Source organism: Psammomys obesus, unplaced genomic scaffold, assembly GCF_907164565.1.
Source record: "Psammomys obesus unplaced genomic scaffold, mPsaObe1.curated_primary_1811, whole genome shotgun sequence".
NCBI lineage: Eukaryota > Metazoa > Chordata > Mammalia > Rodentia > Muridae > Psammomys > Psammomys obesus.
Window position 1 is genome coordinate 12,742,769 of NW_026585895.1, and position 24,143 is coordinate 12,766,911.

Consider the following 24,143-nt stretch of genomic DNA (forward strand, 5'->3'; position numbering starts at 1 on the left):
CCTTCCTTCCTTCCTTCCTTCCTTCCTTCCTTCCTTCCTTCCTTCCTCCCTCCCTCCCTCCCTCCCTCCCTCCCTCCCTTCTTTCTTTCTTTTTCTTTCTTTGTAGGTATAATGTCCTTTTAAAATGTATACGCCTTACCCTTGTTAATTCAAATGTTGATTTCCCCACCTCCAACTCTCTGGTTTCAATCCGGATACTGCATTGTGATACTCATTATAAGCATCCTGTCTCAACTCTTGTGTAAACAGGACAAAATAAAGCAACTAGATACAATGTTGTGCAATGGGAGGAGCAAGAGGACAGGAAAGAGGGAGGGAGCTAGAGAGCAGGAGAGGAGTGGGAGGAGAAGGGGGGAGGAGAGCTAGGAGAGCAGAGCTGGAGGAGAGATCTTGGAGGACGTGGAGCATGAAGCAGACCTAAGATTTCACAAAAAGCAAGTATAAATGTGGGAAATCTAAATGTTAGGAAACTGAGGGCTTGGAGGTTTAGGAGCGAATAAATATTGCCCAGCATTGTGTTCTAGGTTAACTAAAAACCCAGTCTCTCTGTGGTGATTTTGTTCTACAGCTGCTGAGGATTAACAGCAGCTTTACTAGAAGATAAACCAATAGTAAAAATTAATAACCACCTACAACATTTCTTTCTTTCTTCTATTATCTGTTTCAGTTCCCAAATAAAGACACAGAGACCTATTAGAATTATGAATAAGCTTTAAAACACTGCATCTGGGCCGATACTGATCTATTCTAATCCATCTATACGGATTAGAGTCTAGAACAGCCTGGCTATTTCTCAGACACGTACCCCGTGTCTCTTGCCATCTTAGTCTCATCTTGGCTGTTTCTGCTCCATCTGTCTGTCCTCGTGGTGACCTCTCATGGCCACCTCCTCCTCTCTCCCTCAGCTTTCTCTCTGGTCCCTTCTGAGTGGGATCTGAAGTCCTGTCTCCCCCTCCCTCTCTGCCCAGCCATAGGCAATCAGAGATGATGGAGAACAATATTTACACAACATTGAGGTAGGAGATTCTTCATAAAAATGACAACGCCAGATCTCAGGGCACAGAAACCAGCAGTGCACAAGACCATCCCCAGCAGCTGGTGGATTTGGAATTTTGCTCCCTGTTGTTACTTTCTTACAGCTAAGATCATCTAATTGACCTTGAGGTGGGCCATCAGACTCAGCCCACGACTGCTCCTTGCCCTGCTGGCATGGGCTCCCTACTGTCATAAAGCCTGTCTGAGGGCCTCCTCCCAACCCTATCATCAGCACCAATGCTGGGGTGCCCCTTTTGTGAGGCAGCTGCTTTTATGCTACTCCTCCTCCTCACCCATATCCTTGAAAAGTAGCCTCAGGAAACCACCTGGCTGTCTAAAACTAGACCTGGGTGGAATTGTTTTCCTGGCCTGACATTGGTGCTTTATCTAGGGTAAACAGAAGTTCTTTTGCCTCTCCCCAGGACGTCACACACCATTAATACCTTCATCAACCTATTCATAGATGCATGGAGCTTGCCTCTTCCAGAACTTTGCTCTCTAAATGGATATAATATTCAAGGTCAAATAATTTCAGGAAACCTTAGGAATATATTGCTAATATCAAACGGAAAACGGCCAAGTTTAACATATTTCAATAATTTGGCCTCTCTCAAAATGGAGCTCTGGTTACCTCTTGCTTTTGTTCAGTTAGCAATATCACACAGTTTGCCAGGTGTGGGGAGTGTTGAGGTAAGCCTTTTGAGGGCCATAGGGAATGTCGAGTGAGGTGTCAGCAATTCCTATGACTCCTCAAAGGTCCTGATCCAGTGCACACAGTGTTGATCTAGTAGAGACTCCTAGCACACTAGTGAAAGTGTGGATTCAAAATGGATCTGGGGCTGGGGAGGTGACTGCGTCCCCCTTCTTTACAGAAGTCTTTTCTAAGGTGACCTTATTTTCCAACCCCCATCTCCCACATTTTCTAATAGTTGCACCAACACTGACTGTTACTGAGGCTAGCATGGGATGGTCTGGTTGGCCTTTCAATCATTTAAAGGCTGTTACACTGGACAATAAAGTTAGATATGCACCCTTGAGTCTGGTCTCTGGAATCTGATTCCCGGCATCCTCTGTAGGCTCCGTCGATACTCACCCTCCTCCCCTGGTTCCTGATCCCCACAGCTAGGGTCAGCAGGCCCAAAGGGTCACTTTCAAACACCACATAACACAGTCTTATCTGGACTAATAACTACAGAGGGAGAGACCAGAGGCCAGAGCAGGGAGCCTCAGCAAAGGACCATGTATGTGTATCAGTTCTGCCAACTGCTCTTAAAAAAATGCAAGCGTCTCTCAATTTTTCCAGCATTTTACTTTCTCCTCATGTAGCATCTCTGGAAGCTCAGGAAACTGAGAGACCCTTGAGAAATCCTTAGTACTAGTGTCTATTCACTTTCCCCAAGACTAACATCAAAGGACCCTCTTGTTATACTATTTTATCTTTGATCAGGACTAAGTCACATCTTGTCTGTCACAAGTCCCTTAAAGTACTGTTAATTCTGAGTTATAGATCAGAAGTAAGTGTGCCCGATGCTGACGAACCGTGGGTCTGAGATGCTGTTACCTTGCTTGCATCTCCTCTGCAGCTCTCCTAAGACATGGGATACTTTCTGGAGCCACTTGCTGATGTGCTGAGCTGGGTAGGCCAAGCCCTTGGTCTTCGGGAACTTCCAAAGGTCAGGAGAAGCCAGCTGACAGATGGTTTCTACAGATATTAAGATGGAAAGAAGAGGGATATGGAAGTTATGCACACCAGCAGTTTCATCTGGGACATTGGTCCAGGCCACAGCAATCGGCTTTCTCTGAGAACTACCTCTTACCAGATTTCTTCACCTGGGTATTGCCCCCAGCGGCATATTTACACCATAACTTTCCCCTATTTCACCCACAGCTGACGGGAGCAAAGCTGAAGACTCTCTGGAGGTTGCTGGACTGCCCCTTAGAGCACTGCAACCCGGAAAACTTAAGGAGAAGGAAAGCGTCCAGGCATGGAGGTGCATGCCCACCATCCTAGCACTTAGGAGTCTGAGGCATGAGGATTTCAAACTGAGGGCCAGACCGGGCTACATAGTGTGTTCTGTGCCAGCCAGCAAACACCTTATCTAAGAAGAAGAAGGAAGAAAAGAAATTAAAGAAGAAGAGAAGGGAGAGGAGGGGGAAGAGGAGGAGGGTGACATACGAGAATAGCTACCAGAGCGTGAGAAGATGGCAGCCTATGGGCTGAGGACCCAAGCTGCCATGGAGCCTCAGTGCCAGTGCTGTCTTCCGGAATCCATCTGGGATCACACGAGACATTTCCTGCTTCTCAAATGGGCTTGTGGGTTTGGCTATAATCACTCTATGTGACCTAATGATGGCTTAAGTGTGCTTCTGGGAAAAAAAAAAAATATATATATATATATATACATACACATATATATATACACACACATATACACATGTATACACACATGCACACACTTCAAGACATCTAAAAGTGTTGAATCACACAGTCATCCAGAAATGGGTCCAGAGGGGCATTGTGAAATTAATACGCATAAGTTGCTGGATTTTGTAACAGTTCAAACAGTACAAAACCCTCAAAATCAGCCTGACCTGCAAGCATGCCAAGCAAGTCCCGTGTCCCCTTCCTTCTGTGCTCAAGGCGCTGCTCTGCTCATCTCTGCTCGCTGGTCCTGATGGGGCGTGGACCCAAGGCTCCTGCTCTGAGCTGCACGTCACCTCCCTGGGATGCTCCAGTGATGTCAAGCTCATCCTGACACATCATTCTGGGGATGAAACTTTCCTGATAGCCACAAGACGAAGGCAACAGCCTGGGTAAGAGAACACATTCACACACGGCACACAGATACATACACTTTTGGGCACACTCATGCATGCTCACAGACACGTTCACAGTCATACAGACACACACTCAGACATACTCCAACACAGGCACACACACTCACAGATAGACACAGGTATACTCACACAAATACATCCACATGGACACACTCCCACATACACACACACACACACACACGCATCCACACAGACACACTCTCCCACACATCCACAGGTCCTCATAGACACATACATACACACAGACACACACTCAGACTCATACACGTAATACATATACATACTGAGACACTCATGTTCATGCCCCTATTAAATTCCGTGGTAATGGAGGACTCCTGCTAGTGCACGGGTGGGTAGGTGGGTGAGGGGGGACAGCAGCTGCCTCACCAGAGCCCTGGTCTGTCCTGACTTCATTCAGTCACAAAACAAGGTCTCAAGGATCGGAGGAGCTGCCTTCTCACTGCAGCCGAAGCCACAGCGTCCAGCATGGTTCCCGTCTGGTCTAATGGCTCCGGCTCCTCTTCTGGGCCAGGCTTCTTTGTCTCCTGTCTAGTGTCGCAGGCCATGCTGGCCAAGCTCTTGGCTCCAGGATGCCAGGCTTTGCCAGCAGGCTCTCACGATGTCTAACGAAGAGGCCGCCAAGCCCGGGCCCAGCACTGGCTTGTCATCCACAGGCAGGGGCCTCTCCCACGACACCCTGGCTGGCCCTGCTGTCACCTCTCTTTGTGAGAGCACTGACTGTAACATCTTGGCTCTCGTGCACCCGGCCACAGGCCTGGCCTTGTCTGGTAGATAAGCACAGTCAAACTCCAAACCCCAGTGCTAATATGGGGAGGCTACGCAGTTCTCCGCAAAGCCCAAGCTGTCATGCCTGAGACTCACACACAGAGTTACGGGAAGAAGAAGCATGCTCACCAGAAGCCCAGGCTTCTCCTTCCGGAATGACCTCCCCAACTTTCCCTGGCAGTTGATTCTCTCTGTTTTCTTTTATTAGGGTGCAAAAGAAAACAGAGACACTGAAGTCACAGCATCTGCGAAAGGTCTAGGCCAGTGTTTCGAAAGTGAGGGCCACATCAGAAATGCTGAGGGCTTGTTAAAGACAAGACTGGGTGTGGAGGTGGGAGGGGCTTGTGAACTCTGACCCCTGGCTGAGGAGCTATTGACAGTTGCTGGGGAGAGTCAGTTTTCTTAAGGGTGTGGTCTCTGACCAAGCTCTAGCCTATGGTCCGAGTGGATGTCTATATAGCCAGCACAAAATGAACTCAGTGGGTGTGGTAGTTTGAATGAAAACGTGCCCTGTAGGCACATAGGGAGGCCCGGGGCCTTGTTGGAGGAAGTGTGTCAAAGGGGGTGGGCTTTGAAGTTTCAGAAGTTCAAACCCCGCCCGGTGGCTCACTCACTTTTTCTGCTTCCTGCAGATCCAGACGGAGAACTTTCAGCAGACTCAAACACCGTGTTTGCCTGTGTGCACCATGCTTCCCGCCGTGATGACAGTGGACTAACCTTCTGAACCTGAAAGCCAGCCCTAGTTAAACGTTATCCTTCATAAGGAAACATGGCATGGCTATGGTGTCTCTTCACAACAACAGAAACTCAAACTAAGACAGTGGGTTATTAAAAAAAAATAAGAAAAGGAGACATACAATTGGAAGAACTGGGAACGGATCTGAGAGGAATGGGAGTGAGTATACTCTAAAATACAGTCCATACGTGTATGAAATTCTGAAAGAATTAATAAAAAAAATCAGATTTTTAAAAATTCTAGCTGGTTGAAAAAGAAAAGACAGGCCTGAAGCCCCACCTCAACCTTTCCAAGTTAGAACGGCTTCGAGCAAGGGCTTGTATCGGCTTATCAGGGCCCCAGGTGAATGCAATACGCACTGAAGTTCTCAGACTCAGCCCAGCTCGGCTTGATCATATCTAGCAGCAGGGTGTGACGCGTGAGTTCTTCGTTCTGAGATCCCTGTAGAAGACAAACAGACAAACCTACAGCAACCTTGGAGATGTCATCGTCAGAACCGAGCTATGAATTCTTAGAGATGATGTTTTAGTTCCTTTTCACTTCCTCAAGGATCTCGTGGGCAAATCATGAATGAAAATATGAACCTCGAGTGATTTATGGTGTGGTGGTGTTATTTATGTGACTAAGGGTTCCTAGAGCCATTGGTCTCCAATTTACTGACTTAGGAAAATTAAACAGCATACAATTTCTGGGAACTTGCTTCCGTTTGTCATTCAGGAAGAACACCTCCCTGGCAAAGAAGTGGCATCGTCCACTAGAAAACCAAATGCCATCCAGGACACCAAGATAACCGAGGTCTTATTCTTAGGCCCAGGAAGACTCTTCATCCATTGATAGATGGCTGAACATTGACTTTCTATCTTTAGTCTGGTTCTGTAGAACCTGCCAGCATGCCTGGAACCTCACCTCCTTCTGTGCAGCCTCTGGCATGAAGGAAATGGAGAGTCACATGGTTTCATACATTGACCCTTCCGAAGCCAGTGGGGTATGTGATTTGTCCAAGATGAGGCTCTTGAAGTACAGCAATATTATGGATTGGACCCTAAGTGTCCAGAGATTCAGGTGCTAAGGGCTTGGTCCCCAGACACTGCTGTTGGGACTGGTGGACCCTTTAAGAGGCGGGGCTTGGTAATAGGAAGTGAGGTTATTGGCGACATGCACTTGAAGGGACATTGGCATCTTGGCCCCCATCACCTTTCACCTCTCATGCTTCTTGCTTCTCAGCAGCCATGAAGTAAGCAGATTTGGGTCCTCCACATTCTCCACCATGACAGACCCAGAAACAAGAGAGGAAATACTCCTCACAGCTGTTTTACTGACAGAAAGTTAACACAGCAGAATTCTAAAAGTTGCCTTAAATGGCTTGATTTTTTGGGTCCAAAAATTGAGCCACAGTCTCCATGAAGGCATTCTGTGGAGGCTGTTCGGGACCTTTTGGTGTTGTTGGCATTCGGTCTGCAAATAAGGCTGACTCACAGGCCATCACCCACTTCTACTACTGGTCCAAGTGTTCTGCCCCCATCTTTATAAGAGAAAAACAGAAAAACTTGGTAACATTGAATATTAAGGACTCAACACCATTTCTCTGAGATATATCTAGAGAAAAGCTTAGAAAAGGACTGCTGTCCCCCAAAGGAGTTGGGCTAATATTGAAATTTTAGGCGTTAGCTAGAGAGAGAACTTCTTGACATTCCTTTAAAGCTGTGTTCATTCTGCCAAAGCCTTCCTATAACCTAGGGTAGATTAGAATATAGACTCTATGGTGGCTGGAGAGATGACTAAATGATTAAGAGCCTGCTGCTCTTCCAGAGGACCCCAGTTTGATTCCCATGTCTGGCATCTGACAAATGTCTGAAACCTCGTTCCAGAGCAACAAGCATACACAAACACATAAAAACAATAATTTTTTAAAAAGACCCTCCTACCCAAAAGAAAAAGACAGTATGAAAGAAAAGCTTAAAAATGTAATTTAATTAACTAAACTATCTTAAATAACTCCAAAGAAGGCATTTGGAGATCTAGACTTACAATATTAAATAAACTTGTAAAAATTGTCTATCCTTGGAGACCCCCAGTACAAACCAAGGTGAAAGAACAGACACTAGATTTATCCCTTCACTCAAAGCGACTGAAAACCCAGGAAAAACATATGAAACAATGGCTCCCCAGACATCTCACATCAGGCAGTGAAGATTAGTGATTCCTGAGAGAATGGGATAAAAGATGAGCTGATTCCTGAGGTTGCCAACCCAACCCCCTGCCACTAACCAGCCCGAGTCTCCAAGTCCAGCGCCGGAAAGGGAGTCCAGACAGCCAGACAAAAACGTTACAGGAAAACAAAACTGCAGACCTATGTTCTTCACAAACGAGATGTATGAATTCTCACCAAAATTTCAGCAAACTGAATCCAATCATATAAAGAATAGTTTGTTATGACTAAGGAGGATGACCTAGGAATGCAAGAATCATGTTCATTATTCAAAAATCTGACAGTACAATTGAGCAAATATTAGGTTTGGATATGAAGTCTCCTCTCACAAGATTCATGTGTGGAAGGCATCCTTCCCACCTGGTACACTTATTCAGTCACGGAGGGGTGAGGAGATCCTGGAGATTCTGACTTGACTAACAGGCTAATCACAGATGGATTAATAACCCGATGGCATTATTGGGAAGCAGTTGAAACCTTTGAACATGAGTCTTGTTGGGGGAAGCGGGTTGTGAGGGGTGGGTTCTGGAGTCTTATGTCCTGCTCAGGGCCCTCCTCTCCTTTTCTCTCTTTGCTCCCGAGCCACCATGAAGGGAACAGCCTCATGTGTCACAGGCTTCTGCTGCCATGGTGGTTCTCCTCACCAAACACTAAGGTTGGAGCCTGCCCTTGAAATTGTGTGGCAAAATAAGCTTTTCCGTACTTGGGCTATTCTTATTGAGTGTTTTGTTAACAACAATGAAAAACACAGCAAAACACTGTATTAATAAACAACAACTCCACAAGCAGAGCAACAGAACAAGATAATTTGAACACAGGGAACTTCCCAGAGACTCATACTCCAACCAAGGACTATTCGTGGAGATAACCTAGAACCCCTGCACAGATGTAGCCCATGGCAGTTCAGTGTCCAAGTGGGTTACATAGTAATGGGAAGAGGGACTGCCTCTGACATAATCTGATTGGCCTGCTCTTTGATCACCTCCCCCTGAGGGGGGAGCAGCCTTACCAGGCCACAGTAGAGGACAATGCATCCACTTTTGATGAGAACTGATAGACTCAGATCAGAAAGGAGAGGAGAACCTCCCCTATCAGTGGACTTGGGGAGGGGCATGCATGCAGAAAGGGGAGGAGGGTGGGATCGGGAGAGGAGGAGGGAGGGGGTTATGGGGAGATACAAAATGAATAAAGTGTAATTAATAATAAATTAAAAAATAAAAAAAATAAACAACAAAAAAAGCTATATGGCCATTTCAATGGAAACAGAAAGGAACATTGTCTAAGATCCAATTTATATTCCTGATACATATTCTCAAAAGTATAATTTAAAACCAAAGGGAATCTAATATATATAAAACATAGAATATATTATATAATTATAATATAGAATTTATAATTTATATAAATATATACATCCATATTTTATAGTTATGAATAAATATATAGTTATATGTGTAATATATAATACACATACATTATCTAGAGATATATGTTTATATATAAACTATATTATAATTATAAGTTAATATATAATTATATAATAATACTGTATGTGTATGTATGTTAGAGGTGGTGGCACATGCCTTTAATTCCAGTGCTTGGGAGGCAGAGGCAGGTGGATTTCTGTAGACCAACTTGGTCTACAGAACGAGTTCCAGGACAGCAAGGTCTACAGAGAGAAACCCTGTCTCAAGAAACAAAAACAAAAACAAAAACAAACAAACAATTGTTTTAATAAGAGATAACAGGAGGCTGAATGTAAAGTGGCCAGAAGATTTGAACAAACACTTCCTTACAGCAAATAGAAAAATGTCACGTGAAGCCTGCACAGCCACGTGCCTGTAATTAACAATACTATATTATATGCTTTGAAGAGTGATGGAGTCGATCACGTGCTATAGATTTTTATCATAAAACAAAAATAAAAGCACGTGAAAATATGACCAATGTAATTGGTATTAGAGAAACAAAGTTAAAACCACAACGAAACACCACTACATACCTTAAATGTCTAAAATTAAAAATCCTGAGCATTCCACTGGTTGACCAACTGCTGGGGAGGTAACCACAGAGACACTGACTGTCTTGTACTCTGCTGGTGCAAATACCAAATGGCATAATCCTTTTGAGAAACAGTTTGGCAGCTTCTTAAGAAGTTAATTGTGCCCTCTAACCCTTTTATCCTGCCATTCTGCTTCTCGATATTTACAAAAGAAAAATGAGGGCTTGTCTACAAATAAGGCCTGTGCTTAAGTGTTCATTAGAAACGTATTCGTAATAACCTAAATCTAGAAACAACTCAAATATCCAGCAACATCTGAATGAGTCAACAAACTATGTCTCATTCTGTGTTCAGCAGGAATGTGTTAATGCAACTGAAAGCTACTTAGCAACAAAAAGGAAGGGGCTATTGATACATGTATTCCAGTTAGGCACAATGAAAGGCAACAAACAAAAAGGGTTCAATAGCTGAGACCATTTACATAAAAAGAGGGGGGAAAATTAGAAAAAGAACCCTTACTCACGGTGGCAAACAAACAAACAACAACAGCAGCAAAAAACAGCTTAGAGGTTGTTCAGGATTTGGAAAACCTTGGGGCAGAAGAAAGAGAGATTGCCAAGGGGTATGAGAAAATCTTAGAAGGAGATGGACACACACATTGTTTTAGCATAGTGAGGACTTTAAGGATAGACAAACATATCAAATTATATTTTCCATCTGTGCAGTTATCACCTATCATATGCTTCAATAAAACTATTTTTTAATGAACCAATAAAGCCCAAATACTGTATGTTCTGGGAAAAGAAGCCTGGGTTGCATATTGCTGTCATTACTCTCAGCCCTGGGCAGACATCACCAGTCACATAGCTATCCAGACAGCCATCACTAATCATAGTCAGATCTTGAAATAAAACCTGTTTTTCATTTCTGATCAAGGTCAACCGTTTGCCTTTACAAAATGAGGCTCAAGTGCAGAGCAAATTGTCAGCTAATCTAAAAGTGGTGTTGAGGTTTCCCGGGTGCTACTGCACTGGGCAGAAGTTTAGGAAAACACAAACTGAAGCCAGCCTAATAAAGACAGGCTGCCAACAAAACATTACAGTTTTGATTAGGATATCAGATGCGAACTTCTGAAGAATGTTTGTAATGTGCTTGTGGTTCTACTTTAAAACACATCAATTTTTAAAAAGCATACATCAGTTTGAAATGAATGGTTTCATGCAAAGGAAAGAATTATCTACAAGAAAATTGTTGATACCCCTATATATTTTTATCTTATTTCTAATATATTTTTTGAGTTTATTTGTTTTATGTATGAGTGCTCTGACTGCATGTACACCTGCACGCCAGAAGAGGGCATTGGATCTCATTATGGATGGTTGTGAACTACCATGTGGGTGCTGGGAATTGAACTTAGGACCTGTGGAAGAGCAGCCAGTGCTCTTAACCACTGCGCCATCTCTCCACTTATTTTTAAAATAATCATGAAAGATGTTTAAATGACTCAAACTGTTTTGACCTAAAATTTATGTTTTTATGACCAGAAAATTGCCTTGTTTTCTAAATAAGGCCAAGAAGCAAGATGATGTAAGAGTATGGGCTATAAGGCGAACCCATGAACTCAAATGTAAAAACACTGAGATAATATTAATCTGGATGCGAAAATAAACCATGAGTTTATGGTGTGAGTAACTGTTTCTCTTAAGAAGCAATGACATCTTCCAGAGCTGTCTGGAGCCCTGTATTCTTTAATTGTGATCACATGTGCTCATTAAGATAAAGGCAGAGGGAAGGGATGTCGCTCAGGATGGAGTTCTGAGCCCCAGCACTGAAACAGGATAAAACAGCAAAGCGAAACAACAGGCTAAATGCCAGCTGATGGTGAGCAGTGAACACCTACCTAAGAGCCAGAGCTGGCTGCTGCAGCAAGCTGAATCCTCAGGGTTCACCTTCTCTCCCCAGACTCTTCTTCCGTGAGATAACAGACATCAGAGTGAAGCTTTACTTGCTTACGTGTGTGTGTGTGTGTGTGTGTGTGTGTGTGTGTGTGTGTGATGTGTGCAGGTGACCCCGGAGGCCAGAAGAGGGTGCTGGATCCCCTGGATCGACAGTTGGACGGTTACGAGATAGATGTGGGTGCTGGGAGTGAAGTTCAGGCTCCCACAACAACAGCAAACGCTCTTAACCACTGAGCCACCTCCCAGCCCCAAGACGAAGTGTTCTCGCCTGCAGCCACGAGGTTAGGTGTGGTACAGCCCCATGGGAGTCTGTTTCGTTCGTGGGGGAGCAAGGATATAAAATCAGTCTCCCAGAGCACCTGTCAGTCTGACGCAGTTCACTCAGAACCCCTTCACCGTGCCTGCTTGGAAAGGTCAAGGGAAGGTGAGCCCCTTCCCCTCCTTTTCTTTTTCTCTCTCGGGGAAAATGTCAATTTAAACATTAGGGGGAAAGTTCCAGAATCACAAAGATGTTCGTTACGTCATCGGCTGAACCTGACGCTATCAATTTGGAGAGAATTATTACATTAACCATGATTTTTTTTATTCCCCCTCCAATTTTTGTTATTGTTAAACCCCTCAAAAGGATTTATTCCAGGAAGTGATTTTCAAAGGGCCTGTGAGTGAAAACCTAAATTTGCTCGACGCGTACAACAAAGGAAATGGCTGAGAAGACGCTTCCCACCGTAAACGAGCCGCTGACAGCCCAGCAGCTGTGGCCTATTTTCCTTCCATGGTGACTTCAGAAAAAAAGAGAACTTTTTTATTTGGAAAATGTCAAACTCACAGAAAAGTTGCAATGACAAAAAAAACAAAACAAAACAAAACTAAGGAGACTAAGACCACCTGTACATCCGTTACCCGGCTGAAACAATTGTCAGCGCGTTGCCCATCTGCTTCTCCCTTTCTGTCTCTAGACATTCAGACAGTTCTTACGGATACATGTTTTCCGTACTTCTAATTTTTGTGTTGGATTTGATTTTAGAATTTAAGCACTCGAGGCAGCAGACACCTGTATGTGGACTGTACATTGTATGAAATGTGCATTTTTATAAAAGTGGTAGAGTTAAAAATAACTTCCTGCGGGGCGTGGTGGCTCATGCCTTTAATCCCAGCACTAAGGAGACAGAGTTCGAGGCCAGCCTGGTCTACAAAGTGAGTCCAGGACAGCCAGAGCTACACAGAGAAACCCTGTCTCAAAAAAACCAAAACAAACAAATAAAATAAACCTTCCTTCTTTCTCTATAGCTTAGACACATGGGAATTGGGCTTGAAATTTTCTAATTCTAATTCTAATTTATATTTTATATAATATAATGTATTATACAAAACACAATATAATATAGTTATGAAATATAATTTATATTTATAATATAATTATTTGTTTCATTTATAATTTGTGAAAGAATGAGTTAGGGTTTGAATCTGCAATGTCTCCACAGGCTCACGTTTTGAAAGCTCAATCCTCAGCTAAGTAGCACTGTTTTGGGAGGCCGTGGAATCTTCCAAGGATGTTTAGAGAAAATGGGTCACTAAGCTCAGGCTTTAGAAGGGCCTACCTGAACCCTGGTTTTGGCCCTGCTGTCTGCTTCCTTGTCCCTACCCTATGGACAGTTGCTGCCACGGCTTCCCTGTTATGCCGGACTATGACCCTCTGAAACCATGAGCCAAATATAAGTCTTTTCTTCCGTAGCTGTTTTTGGTCAGGTCTGTTTGTCACAGTAAAAACAAAAGGAAACGAAAAGGAATGCAATGGGTTTGGTTAGCTGGTACCAGAGAAGCAGGGTCAATCAGCTACAAAGCTCACCGTGTGGTTCCTAGGCCTTTGGAAAGAATTCACAAGTTTGGAGAGATGGGATACAGAAAGCGCGGAATACTGTAATTGGTGCCTCATGGGTGAAGGATGGGAGCTTAGGGGATTACAATGTCAACAGGATATCTGGGTAGCAAAGAGTGCGCCCATGAGTGATTGGACAGAAGCAGGGATCCTGCTGGCACTTAGACCAGTGGACAGCAGTGTCACCGTCTGAGAGAAAAACTGTCTGAATTCCTCCTACGTCTTGGAAATCTGAGTGAAGTAGGCTTAAAACACGGTGACCAACTTACTTGCTGGAGTAGACTTCCGTGCAGCTCAGTAGTCAGCGTGGCTGTTGCTGGCTTCCTTCTCTTCCACCCTTACCTGTTTCTTTATTTATTTAACCCTTTATTCACATATGTTAGTTATACATAATAATGGGTTTCCGTGTGACACTTTCATACATGTGTATTTTGATTATATTGATCTCATAGCCATATTATATTTCCCTTTTTACTGATCCTCATTTTCTTCTCCTTCTTTCCTTTGTGTGTGTGTGTGTGTGTGTGTGTGTGTGTGTGTGTATGTGTGTGTGCCTATGAGGGTAATTACAGTTACTTGCAGAAGTATGGCTAAGAAGCTACTTACACAGACAACTTGCCAGTGGCTATACCCCTGGGAACATTCACCACTAGCTGCTTAAGGGAGCGCAGGGAGTGATAAGGCCCTCTCCCTCCATGACACGGTATGGACAGACGCCATCTGTTCCAGGGCTTGCGTGGGTCACAATATCCGCTAAGAACTTAGGACTGTGAAAGCCACATCTTGCCTAGAGGACAGCATTCCACAGCATCCCAGCCCTCCCTCGGGCTCTTCCATTCTTTCTGCTCTCTCTTCTTCAATGTCCCTTGAGACTTCGGAGCTGACGTAAGTGTCCCATTTAGAGCTGACCATTCAACAACTACGTATTTTCACACTTGGGTCAGTTATGAGTCTGTGCGGTGACATTTAGGTGGCAATTTGACAGGCCCATCATTTCCACTTAGCAATATCATAGTAACAGTTTCCCCCATTAAGGCCTACGGCCTCCCCAGGGATGAGGTCTTCCGGACCAGATGGGCACTCCACCTTGGGAGGCACCTCACATCCACACAGAAGATGGCTGGTTACCCCACCGCTGCCGTGGTATTGTCCAACCAGTAGGCACATCTTGCCTGGCAGATGGGATCATCTGACATACACTTGAGTGAGACCGTTGGTGACAATTCCCCTCCAGCTGCCTGCACAGCAAGCACAATCTAGCACCCTGATAGCCACAGTGCTGGTTCCCTTGAGACATGTTTACAGTGAGACTTGGCAGCTAAAAGGAGAAAACAAAACGAAACAAACCACAGTTGAAGAGCACATGTGAACCTAAAACCATAGACAAAGCCAGTGCAGACAAAGCCTGTAGCAGTTGTTAAGGAGCTTAGCGCCATTAAATGGAAGCCTCACATTTCCCCCTGGGACAATAGAACAGAGCCTAGAGGGTTCCCAGACTAAAAATGCAAACTCACTTGAAAGACTTTCCCTTAAAAAGAGAGAGCCTCAGGGGTTCCCAGCTTAGAAAACTCTCTAAGAAAAGTGTTTTCTCAGGTTTCACAGACGCTCAGAGACCCCTGTAACTATGCTCCACAGAACCTGGATGTGCCACATGGTGCGGTCTTATGGGTGTGCTGGTTAGGGTTTTGTTTGTTTGCTTGTTCCAACTTGACATAAGCTTGGGTGATCCAGGAAAAGGAATTCTTAATTGAGAAAATACCTCCATAAGGCAAGTCTGTAGGACTTTTTTTTTTTTTTAATTAATGATTGATGAGGGAGGGGCCGGCCAAATGTGGGTGCTGCCACCCTGAGCTAGGGACTCTGGGTTGCATAAGAAAACAAGCCAGTAAACAGTCTTTGCTTTGGTTCCTGCCTCCAGGTTCTTGCCCCAACTTCCTGTCGTGACGGACTGTAAGCTGTGAGATTTAAGCTTCTTCTTCCCCAAGGTGCTTTTGGTCATGGTATTTGTTACAGTAATAGAAAGCAAACTGATACAGTGGGCATGCGTGCAAAATTCGAGTAGCCCTGGAGGCTTGGACCAAGATTCTAGAAAAAGCCCTGTAAAAATAAATATAATTTGGTGGGCCTTTTCTAATCACCCATTCTAGCTCCCAAATAATGAGACAGAGACCTATTAGATTAATTCAACAAGTTTTAACGCACTAGAGCTCAGCAGATATTGATCTATTCTAACCCTCTGTGCTAACTGACCACTTCCCAGCAGAATACCCTGAATAAGTTGCCATATTGGTCCTGCCTGGGCTTCTTCTGCCCTATCAGGTCAGTCCTCATGGTCACATCCTTTCTCTACCTCTTCTTCTTTCTTCTCCATCCACCTCATGGTCCCTACCTGAAACCCCTCACTAGATCAGAAGTCCAGTCTTCCTATCTCCTCTGTCCAGTCATTGGCTGTTTGGCTTCTTTATTAACCAATCAGATACATTAGGGGAGCAACACTGATAAAGAAGATTCTTCATAGAAATGACAATGACCATGTCTGGACTGTAACCAGATCTCAAGGCACAGAAATCAGCATCGAATATAGAATGCACCAGACTAACCGCCAACAAACACCGACAATGTACAAGCAATGTACAGCAAGGTCATGTTTCTTACAGAAAACCCTTGCTATGTAAAGATCTGGTGGTGAATCCCAAGTTGCAGCGGAGTTCCCCCAAATTCCGGCAATTCCAACAATGAGGAGCATGTAGCATAGTAAGCTGCAGCCATGAAGTAGGGACTGGCCCAAGAGGGAAGCCATGTGTGCTACAGGTGGCAGGACCACAGGAGAAGCACTGTCTATGCCAACTAGAGTTTATGGCATAAAACCTTGTGTCTTCCTTTACATGACGGAGCTCAAATAAGAGCCATGACCCCAAGTAAGTCCTCCTCTTATAGATTGTTTCTCTCAGGTATTTTACAATTAGGATACAAAGATTAATTTAATTTTAAATCCTATGACTCCAATCTTTTTCCGCTCCCATTAAAAGCTTCAGCCAGCAAGGATGCTGGAGAGAAAGATGGCAGAAAATGAGTGCAACCACAAGTCAGGGCAGCTAAGCACACGAGGTTCTCTGGGGCTCAGGACCAACAAGACCCAGATCCATTTCTCCTTGGAGGAGCCTAGGAGCTGAAGAGTGCAGGGAACTTCCACAGATTCTCAAATCTGTCTTCACACCATGAAATGGAGATGGTGTTAGGAAGTTATGAGGTCTCAGGCTCTGTCTAATTTTGTGACTCTCAAGGCATAAGGGACAAGAGTTCTCCAAATGTAATCCTGTAGAGTTAGGGTGCCTGGACTCCTCTATAGTCAAGATGCTAATTGTTCAAAGAACAATTACATCCTGTTACAACACTGTAGAAAAGCAACATAAAACTGCAAGATTTCTTTTAAATAATATGCCATTTTACCCAAACCACAAACTGAGAAATTGATTCATGCTTGTATGGTGTGCTGTGGTATAGTGTGTGTGTGTGTGTGTGTGTGTGTGTGTGTGTGTGTGTGTATGTGTGGTTAACTTTAGGTCCTTTGTCTTCAGGTACAATCCACTTTGGTTTTAGAAGAAGAGTCTCTCACTGGCCTAGAATTCACCCAATCAGCTAGGCTGGCTGGCCATCCAGCTCCGGGGATCTGCCAGTCTCCACCACTCTAGAGCTGGGATAACCAGTGTGCGCCATCGGACTTACTCAAATTCGCATCCTCCTGCAGACAAGGCAAGCGCCCTACTGGTGACACTATCCCCCACATCTCCTGTTTTCCCTTTCTCCTTAAGAAAGCATTACTTTGGCCAGACACAGTCATCATGGACATAGAAGGTAAGGCTTGGCAGCCTCCGAAGGGAAGGATGGTCCATAATTTCCACTGTGTGTGTTGAAAATTTCTACCAAAGCCCTCTAGCTGGGCAGCTGCTAAAAGCAGGAGGCTTTTGTTTGTGGTAAGCGGAAACACCAGCATCTCTTAGAACCTTCTGGATCATCTGTTATACAAGAGATGAGGGTGATTGATTTCACTCACCAGTGCAAAATCACAGCCGTAAGAGGAATCTTCTGGAAGAGAAGATCAGGGCCTGGACAAGCCTCCTCAGACCAGACAAGTAGAAGCAGAATGGAGGCATGGATTTGCTTTCCAAATGTTAATGAGTGTTCCTAATCAGATAAACATGGCTTTCACCAACTCCTGCACCCACTCACTCGGGGCTGAGCCCGTACTAGGCTGGTGTGCACTTGATTAAACAGAGCCAGGATCTAATCCATGACAGCCCTGGCATTTTCTGTTTTAGATCATTAGGAGTATTGTAAATAAAACAGATTTAGAAAATATAAACCTCCCATCTTCTCCGGTTCTAACAAAATCATACCTCAATTTGGCCAAAGGATTCAGTACTTAGCTGAAAAAAAAAAAAAAAAAGCCTGTTTATCAGATCACAGAAAAGGGGTTGGGGAAGAGAGAGAGAAGAGGGAAGAGAATGAGAGGCAGAGACAGAGACAGAGAGAGAACGGGAGACTAAGGGAAATCCAGGCCGTCTACGGGAAAGAAGTACAGCCTGGGGCGTCTTGTTCAGAAGCTCTGTCCCCCAGGCCCTGGGATGCTGGCTTTCAGGTCCCTGAGCATGCAGCAGAGGAAGGAACCCTGTGACCTATAGTCCTGCCCAGCACTCCCCTCCTCCAGCCTTCACCTCCTCCCCGAGTGCCAGGGATCTTTGCCAGGCTCCTTTGTTCCTCCCCAACTGGCCACATGGCTGTAGCTGCCTACCAACCTCCCTACCTGATAAAGGTCCGGAGAGGCTGAAGCTTCAGCAAGGCTGACAGAGCCCAAATCTCAGACAGAGAATCCACGGCACATGCTTTAGTTCTTTATTTTATTTGCAAGAGATATGTCTATTGAAATCTAAGTCAGAGTCTCTTAGAACTTAGAATAAAACAAAACAAACAACAACAGCAAACCCAGCACCACAAAGGAAGAAAACAGCTGTTGAGAACAAAGAAAGGCCATTGCCTACTCTAGCTTCTCGACTCACTCTGACTTTTTAAAATGTTGAGACAGGGTCCCATGTAGCCCAGGTTGGTCTCAAACTCATTATATAGCCAAAGATGACATTAAACGTCTGAGCCTCTGGCCTCCACCTCCCAAATGCTAGGATTACAGGTGTGTGCCACCATACCTGGCTTGCCACTTCTGGAAGCATTTATGGTCACTGTATCTAACTCTTAAACGCTCGCTTGTCACAACTGAGCTGCATTGACTTTTAAAAGCCCCAATTCCTATCGATACCATGAAACAAAACCATTCGATTGGTAGGACATCTGATCGAATTAGTTGTACCCACGGTCCAGTAGACATGTCATAAAGTTGCTTCCTGGTTAAAGAGTATGGGTGAGAACACAAGGGAGGGGAACGATGAAATTCAGCCATTACTCACCACCTGAGCTTGTTCCAAATCCTGCCAAACACTAAACACCACAGGGGCAAAGAGCCTTGTGCGTCTCTGTGGAATGAAGAGCAAAAGCCCCATATGCTACTAGCCTGCTTGGACCTTGGGCACAACATTGCACAGGAGACTCTTTCTTCTCAAGTATGTAAGCATCTTGTTCCGTGAGACTCCGAACCCTGAACAAGGGGAAACTCAGATCCCCCTGACGAGGATGCATTAATGAGAGAGCTTGTGTGAGCCTGCTTCCTACAAGAAGGCAACGCCGTGCCACGCAGGGCACGGAAACGGGAACAGGATATTTTCAGTAACCCACATCAGCTGAACTGCACACACAGCTCATTTGCGAAGTGCAGCAATCCAGGCCTTACAACCAGAGGTCTGCCTTCCTCCCCTGATCTGTCTCTTTGGGCTATAGATTCCTTTAGGTGTGTAATAACTTGAGCTGTATGATCAAGAGCATGTACCCCTCTTCATCTATCCTTTATCACTGTTGACTTCATAGAAGACTAGGACCTTTCTTCCTATTTCGCCTCCCTCTACTCTCTCAAATGAAGATATATTAATCATTTTAGTTAAATCAGCGGGCTCTGAACATGGAAGCCACGCTGTCATTTCCCTTCCTCTGTCTTCTTGAAGCTTTAAGTCCCTGTTTCTATTCTTTGAATGGAATCTGTTTTGTTTCTCTAGAGAGAGAATTTGAGGCTTTAAAATGTTAAGCGGTAAAAACTGCTGTAGACCTTTTTAACCCCACAGGAAGTTTCCTGGTATTGTTTCTTCACTTTTCCTTCCTCTAGTCTCTTTCTGGAATCCCTGTCAGGGAATGTTAGCCCTTTCGAAACAATTCTTTCACTTTTGTAGCACTTCATCACTATTGGCTATCCCTCATTTCTTGTTCACTTTCCTGGAAGGGGATCCCACTTCATTCCTTTAAAAGTTCTTCTATTCTTAACTTCTCCGGGCTCTTCTTTCTTGTTCTTTGATGGTCCCCGAATCAAAGCATCCTGCCTTTGATTAATGAGCATCTCTTATCTCTCTAAGAATATTAAATGGGTTCTGTATGTGTGTGTTTCCCAGGTTTTTTTCTGTTGCCTGCATCAGTCCCATTTCTCCTAAATCTCACCCCCCCCCCGCTTGAATGACCCAAATCTCTCTTTCATGTTGGAAGTTTTTTTTTCAGAACCAGGTGTTGATGCCTAAAAGTAGCCCTTTCATATTGAATCCTGAGATCCAAAACCTGACTGTGGGTTGCTCTCAGGCGTTGTGTGCCGACTTGTCAGCTGGGAAAGCAAACTGGCGGGAACTTGGTGGTGAATCCGGCTTTTCTGGGTCGGACCCTGAAGTGGTCTTTTCTTTCTGTCTCTTGGTTCTTCCAGGGCGAAACCCTTGCCTTCCTGCCTGTCGAATATATACTTGGATGCAGTGACCACCCAGCCAGCAGCAGCAAGGACTCTCCAGTGAGAGCCTCCCCCCTCCAAATGACTCCTATTCCGCTCTGTGTTCTGAAGCAAGGCTCAGAGTCCTCGGGGGCTCAGTATCTCTGAGGGGGGGAAAAACCGTTCAACTTTATTCAAGCAGGTGGCAGAGGAAGGGGAGGATGCAGACTCCTAAGCAACTGGCTGGCTTTCGGTTCTCAGCCTCTTCCAGTGTGTTGTAGCACGAGCTAGCAAAGAACCTCAGCCTTTCTGGGGTTTTGCTGGGGCTGGTTCTCTTGGCCTTGGAGTATTCCACAGGCAAAGCTAGCCATTACCTCTCCATCTGCTCTGCATCTGCCTAAACAGAATAGACATGCAAGCTCTGCACAGCTCTTCTGTCAGAGGGCTTGACTTTGCGAATTTATATTGGAAATGCCCCCATGCAGAGGTGTGTGTTCACTGATCTTCAGGGAAACTCTCAACCCTTAAGTTGGCCATTAAGGTCAATCGTCATAATCAAATTACCACTCAAGAAGATACTACACATCCTGATCTGTCTCTTTGTGTTTTGAGGCAGGATCTGTCTCTCTGTGAATCCCAGGTTGGCTTATAACTCACTCTACATATAGCTCAGGCCAGCCTTAAACTCATGATTCTTCTGTCTTAGCCTCTCTATGCCCACAGGCCCTGCTCACACTTTTAAGTCAATAAAATTTCCACTCAAGAAAATAAATCATTTTCCCTGAAGTATTTTTCATCCGTGAAACTGAAATACAGTTGCCTGCATATCCCAACTGCTGCATGTTGACCTCTCTGAGGGTTTAAAATTGTTTCCATTGTTCTGTCAGTTACAGAAACTGTCCCGATTGAGGCACAAGAGGCCTGAACATTTAGTCCACTTTCCCCATTTTGGTGATGATTAAATGACTGATGTTACGGAACTGCACCTGATGCATTGCATGGCTGATGACATCTTGAAGTCAGGCCCCCGAGATTACCCACACTCGGTACTCCTAAGATTGGTCTCACAAACTTTCCCTCAGGGGAGTGGGGCTCATGAGGCTCAAAAGATCCCCTCAGCAAGGATATAAGAGTTAACAATTGCTGAAGTGGGACCTTTCTTCAGAGATCTAGATTTGGGTCGACCCAGTCCTTGGTCCTTTGTGGTTGCCCTATCTGGAGAGAAAAAGCAAACATTTGTTCATGTTAGGGAAAGTTAACATCCAAGGGCTTCAGAGGAGAGACAGAATCAACACTTGACCTGAATCTCTCTCTGCTCAGAATAAATGCCCTGTACTCAATCAGGCTACCCAGGAAAGACATCCAATAAGTATCCAGTGCCCTCATCAAGAGCTAACCTTCCATGATCTGTCCATTTGAATGAAGTCTGTTTTCTGTTGTAAGAAAATAACCAAGACTGGTAAATAGGAAAAGATGCGTTTTGTTTTATTTTGTTTTGTTTTTCTGTATAGTTCTGGAAGTTCAAAGGCAAGGTGTTGGTAATGATTGAACTTAGTGAAGACCTTCTGCTAAAAAAAAAAAAAAAAAAAAAAAAAAAAAAAATCACACACCATCTTTTCTGTCACTGATTTGTTTGGTATGAGAAAAGCTCCTTTAAAATTAGTTACTCTGGAGTGCTAAGAGATCCGGAGTGAAGAGGTGCTATGTGGAGGTGGAACTGAGAATGAACACCACACTGTGTCCCCTGTATGCCTGTTTGTGATTGTGATGTATGGTCATGAGGTTGGAGGAAACGGAAACCAACGAAGCCTACAGACACTCAAACCATCTTGAGAGGTATTAATATACCTTTCAGCGTGCTGTTGAACTGCGTTGGGTCCTTTGGTTAAAGTAACTGACAGCATTTTAACTACAGTGAGTCATTCAGTGTGTGGATACTGGGGCGTGTCTCAGAACTCTAGGGCAGAAAGATTAGCCAGACAGTCCCAAGGAACTGGAGTTGAGGTAGCTTCCTGCTGCCTGGCCCTTGCTTTCTCACACTGTCATCCTGAGAGCCCTACAGTCTGTATCCTGCTTCTGTGCATTTGTCTGCTCCTCTCATCACTTACTTACCTGACCGTCCACGCCTCCTCATCACTCCTGGGTCAGCAGCACCTCCATTTTAGCAATAAGTAGACTCCAAGTCTAATATTTTCAAACTGGCAAGAGAAAAGGCCTGATTACCATTGTTCGAACCATTGCCTTTTTCTTCTTCCGTTACCTCTTCAAACACGGAAACTTGGGTGTTGACACAAGTCAGTTTGGCCGTTCATGCTTGTCCGGTGATTTTTGATAGATAATGGTGATTTCCAATTGACATGGGAGCCATTGCCTTCCCCAACAATTTCACTGGTGTGAGCATGAAGACAGGTCTCCTTCAGAAGTCTATCGCATGTGCAAGCAGTCACGCACGCACAGATAAATGCCATCCTGCCTGGTGATGTAAGTTCACAGAGGTCACAGCTCACACACCTGGCCAGGCATGCAGAGTCTACTGAAAGATGATGGCACCCAGCAGCAGCATCAGCTCAGCACGCATGGCTGGCACCTGTCAGGGCATGAGAGGGAAAAGAGCCTTTGGCTCTCACACCTCCCCAAAGGGGAAGCCGGTGGGCCTGCTCCAGCCCAGCCTCAGTTCTAAGGCAGAGGCACCTTCACAGTGTTTATAGATAGTCCATCTCAGTTATTTCTGGTACCCCTTGTGCTAACTAATGACTCTAATGGACACTCAGAGTGACCATCTCCAGTCACTTTGGAGTGTGGCTTTCCCAGCAATGTCCTTCAAATGCAGTCACCAGGCCCTAGGCTGCAGATGAAACCTAGCACATAGACACATATGTTTGCACAGACACACAGGCAAACACACACACACACAAAGTACAGTTATGAGCTGTTGGCAAAGGTCTCTGCCAGATAAAAATAAGCTTCAGAGGGCTGTCTAGAAGCTCCCCCTCCCCCCATGTCCACTGTTGCTAAAAAGAAAACATAGTGCCCATAGGCACTAGCTGATTTAACGCCAATCCCTTAACCTTTGCCTTGGTTTTCTCATCTCCAAAACAGGGTCATCAACACCCAGCCCGCCAGTTTCTCCAGGATTTTATGAGCATCCATAAAACGGGAAGCCTTGCTCAAACAGAAGGTCTCATTCTGAGCGTTTATATAAGAAGCCACAGGGCCACGTAACAGCGCAAACACAACCAAACATAAGCATTCATTCTTCATCTGCACCGCACGAAAGTGTCTTTTTTTTTTTTCTCCCATCAAGCGTCCTACCTGGCCCTTCCTCTCACCTGTGAGGCTAACTGGACATGTGCAGAGACTATAGAGAGGTCATGTGGCATTATTGCAGCTGGCTCCATGTCAGGCACTGTGCCTTCCATGGCTGAACTCACCATGATCCTCACACAGGGCTACTGGTGAAGACCCTGTCTGTGCCACTAGTTGGTAAAGGGAGCAGATATTGAAGGTAGACAGCCCAGGTAAGGAGGGAGCAGGGATGGGACTTGGCTGTTCCATGGGTCTGAACTCCTCTTCAGTTTCAAAATACTGTGGATTGCTGTCTCTGTGTTGCTGGATTGAATGGCACCGCTCCTCCACACCGCGGCGAAAGGTATGTTGAAATCCTTCTAGCTGGCATGCTGTGACAGGGACCTTAGCTGGAAAACAAGTTTTTACAAAGGTAACCGCCTTCAGATAAAGGGCTGAGGTGTAGCTAGGTGGGTAAAGCATGTATTTTATCTGCATAAGGTCTCAGGTTTGATGCCAGCACACATACACACACACACACACACACACACACACACACACACACACACACACA

The 24,143-nt window shown here is 44.8% G+C and overlaps 1 long non-coding RNA gene across 2 annotated transcripts in view; it reads right to left on the minus strand.

Moving 5' to 3' along the window:
* Positions 1-4,908, minus strand: part of LOC129671172 (uncharacterized) — an 11,304-nt gene extending 6,396 nt beyond the window's left edge. For both annotated transcript variants that reach the window (XR_008719318.1, XR_008719317.1), the window contains exons 1-4: positions 4,789-4,908; positions 3,628-3,817; positions 3,224-3,402; positions 2,597-2,737 (exon numbers count right to left, since the gene is read on the minus strand). This is a non-coding gene — a long non-coding RNA (uncharacterized LOC129671172). The remainder of the gene's footprint in view (positions 1-2,596; positions 2,738-3,223; positions 3,403-3,627; positions 3,818-4,788) is intronic.
* Positions 4,909-24,143: the final 19,235 nt, after the last annotated feature.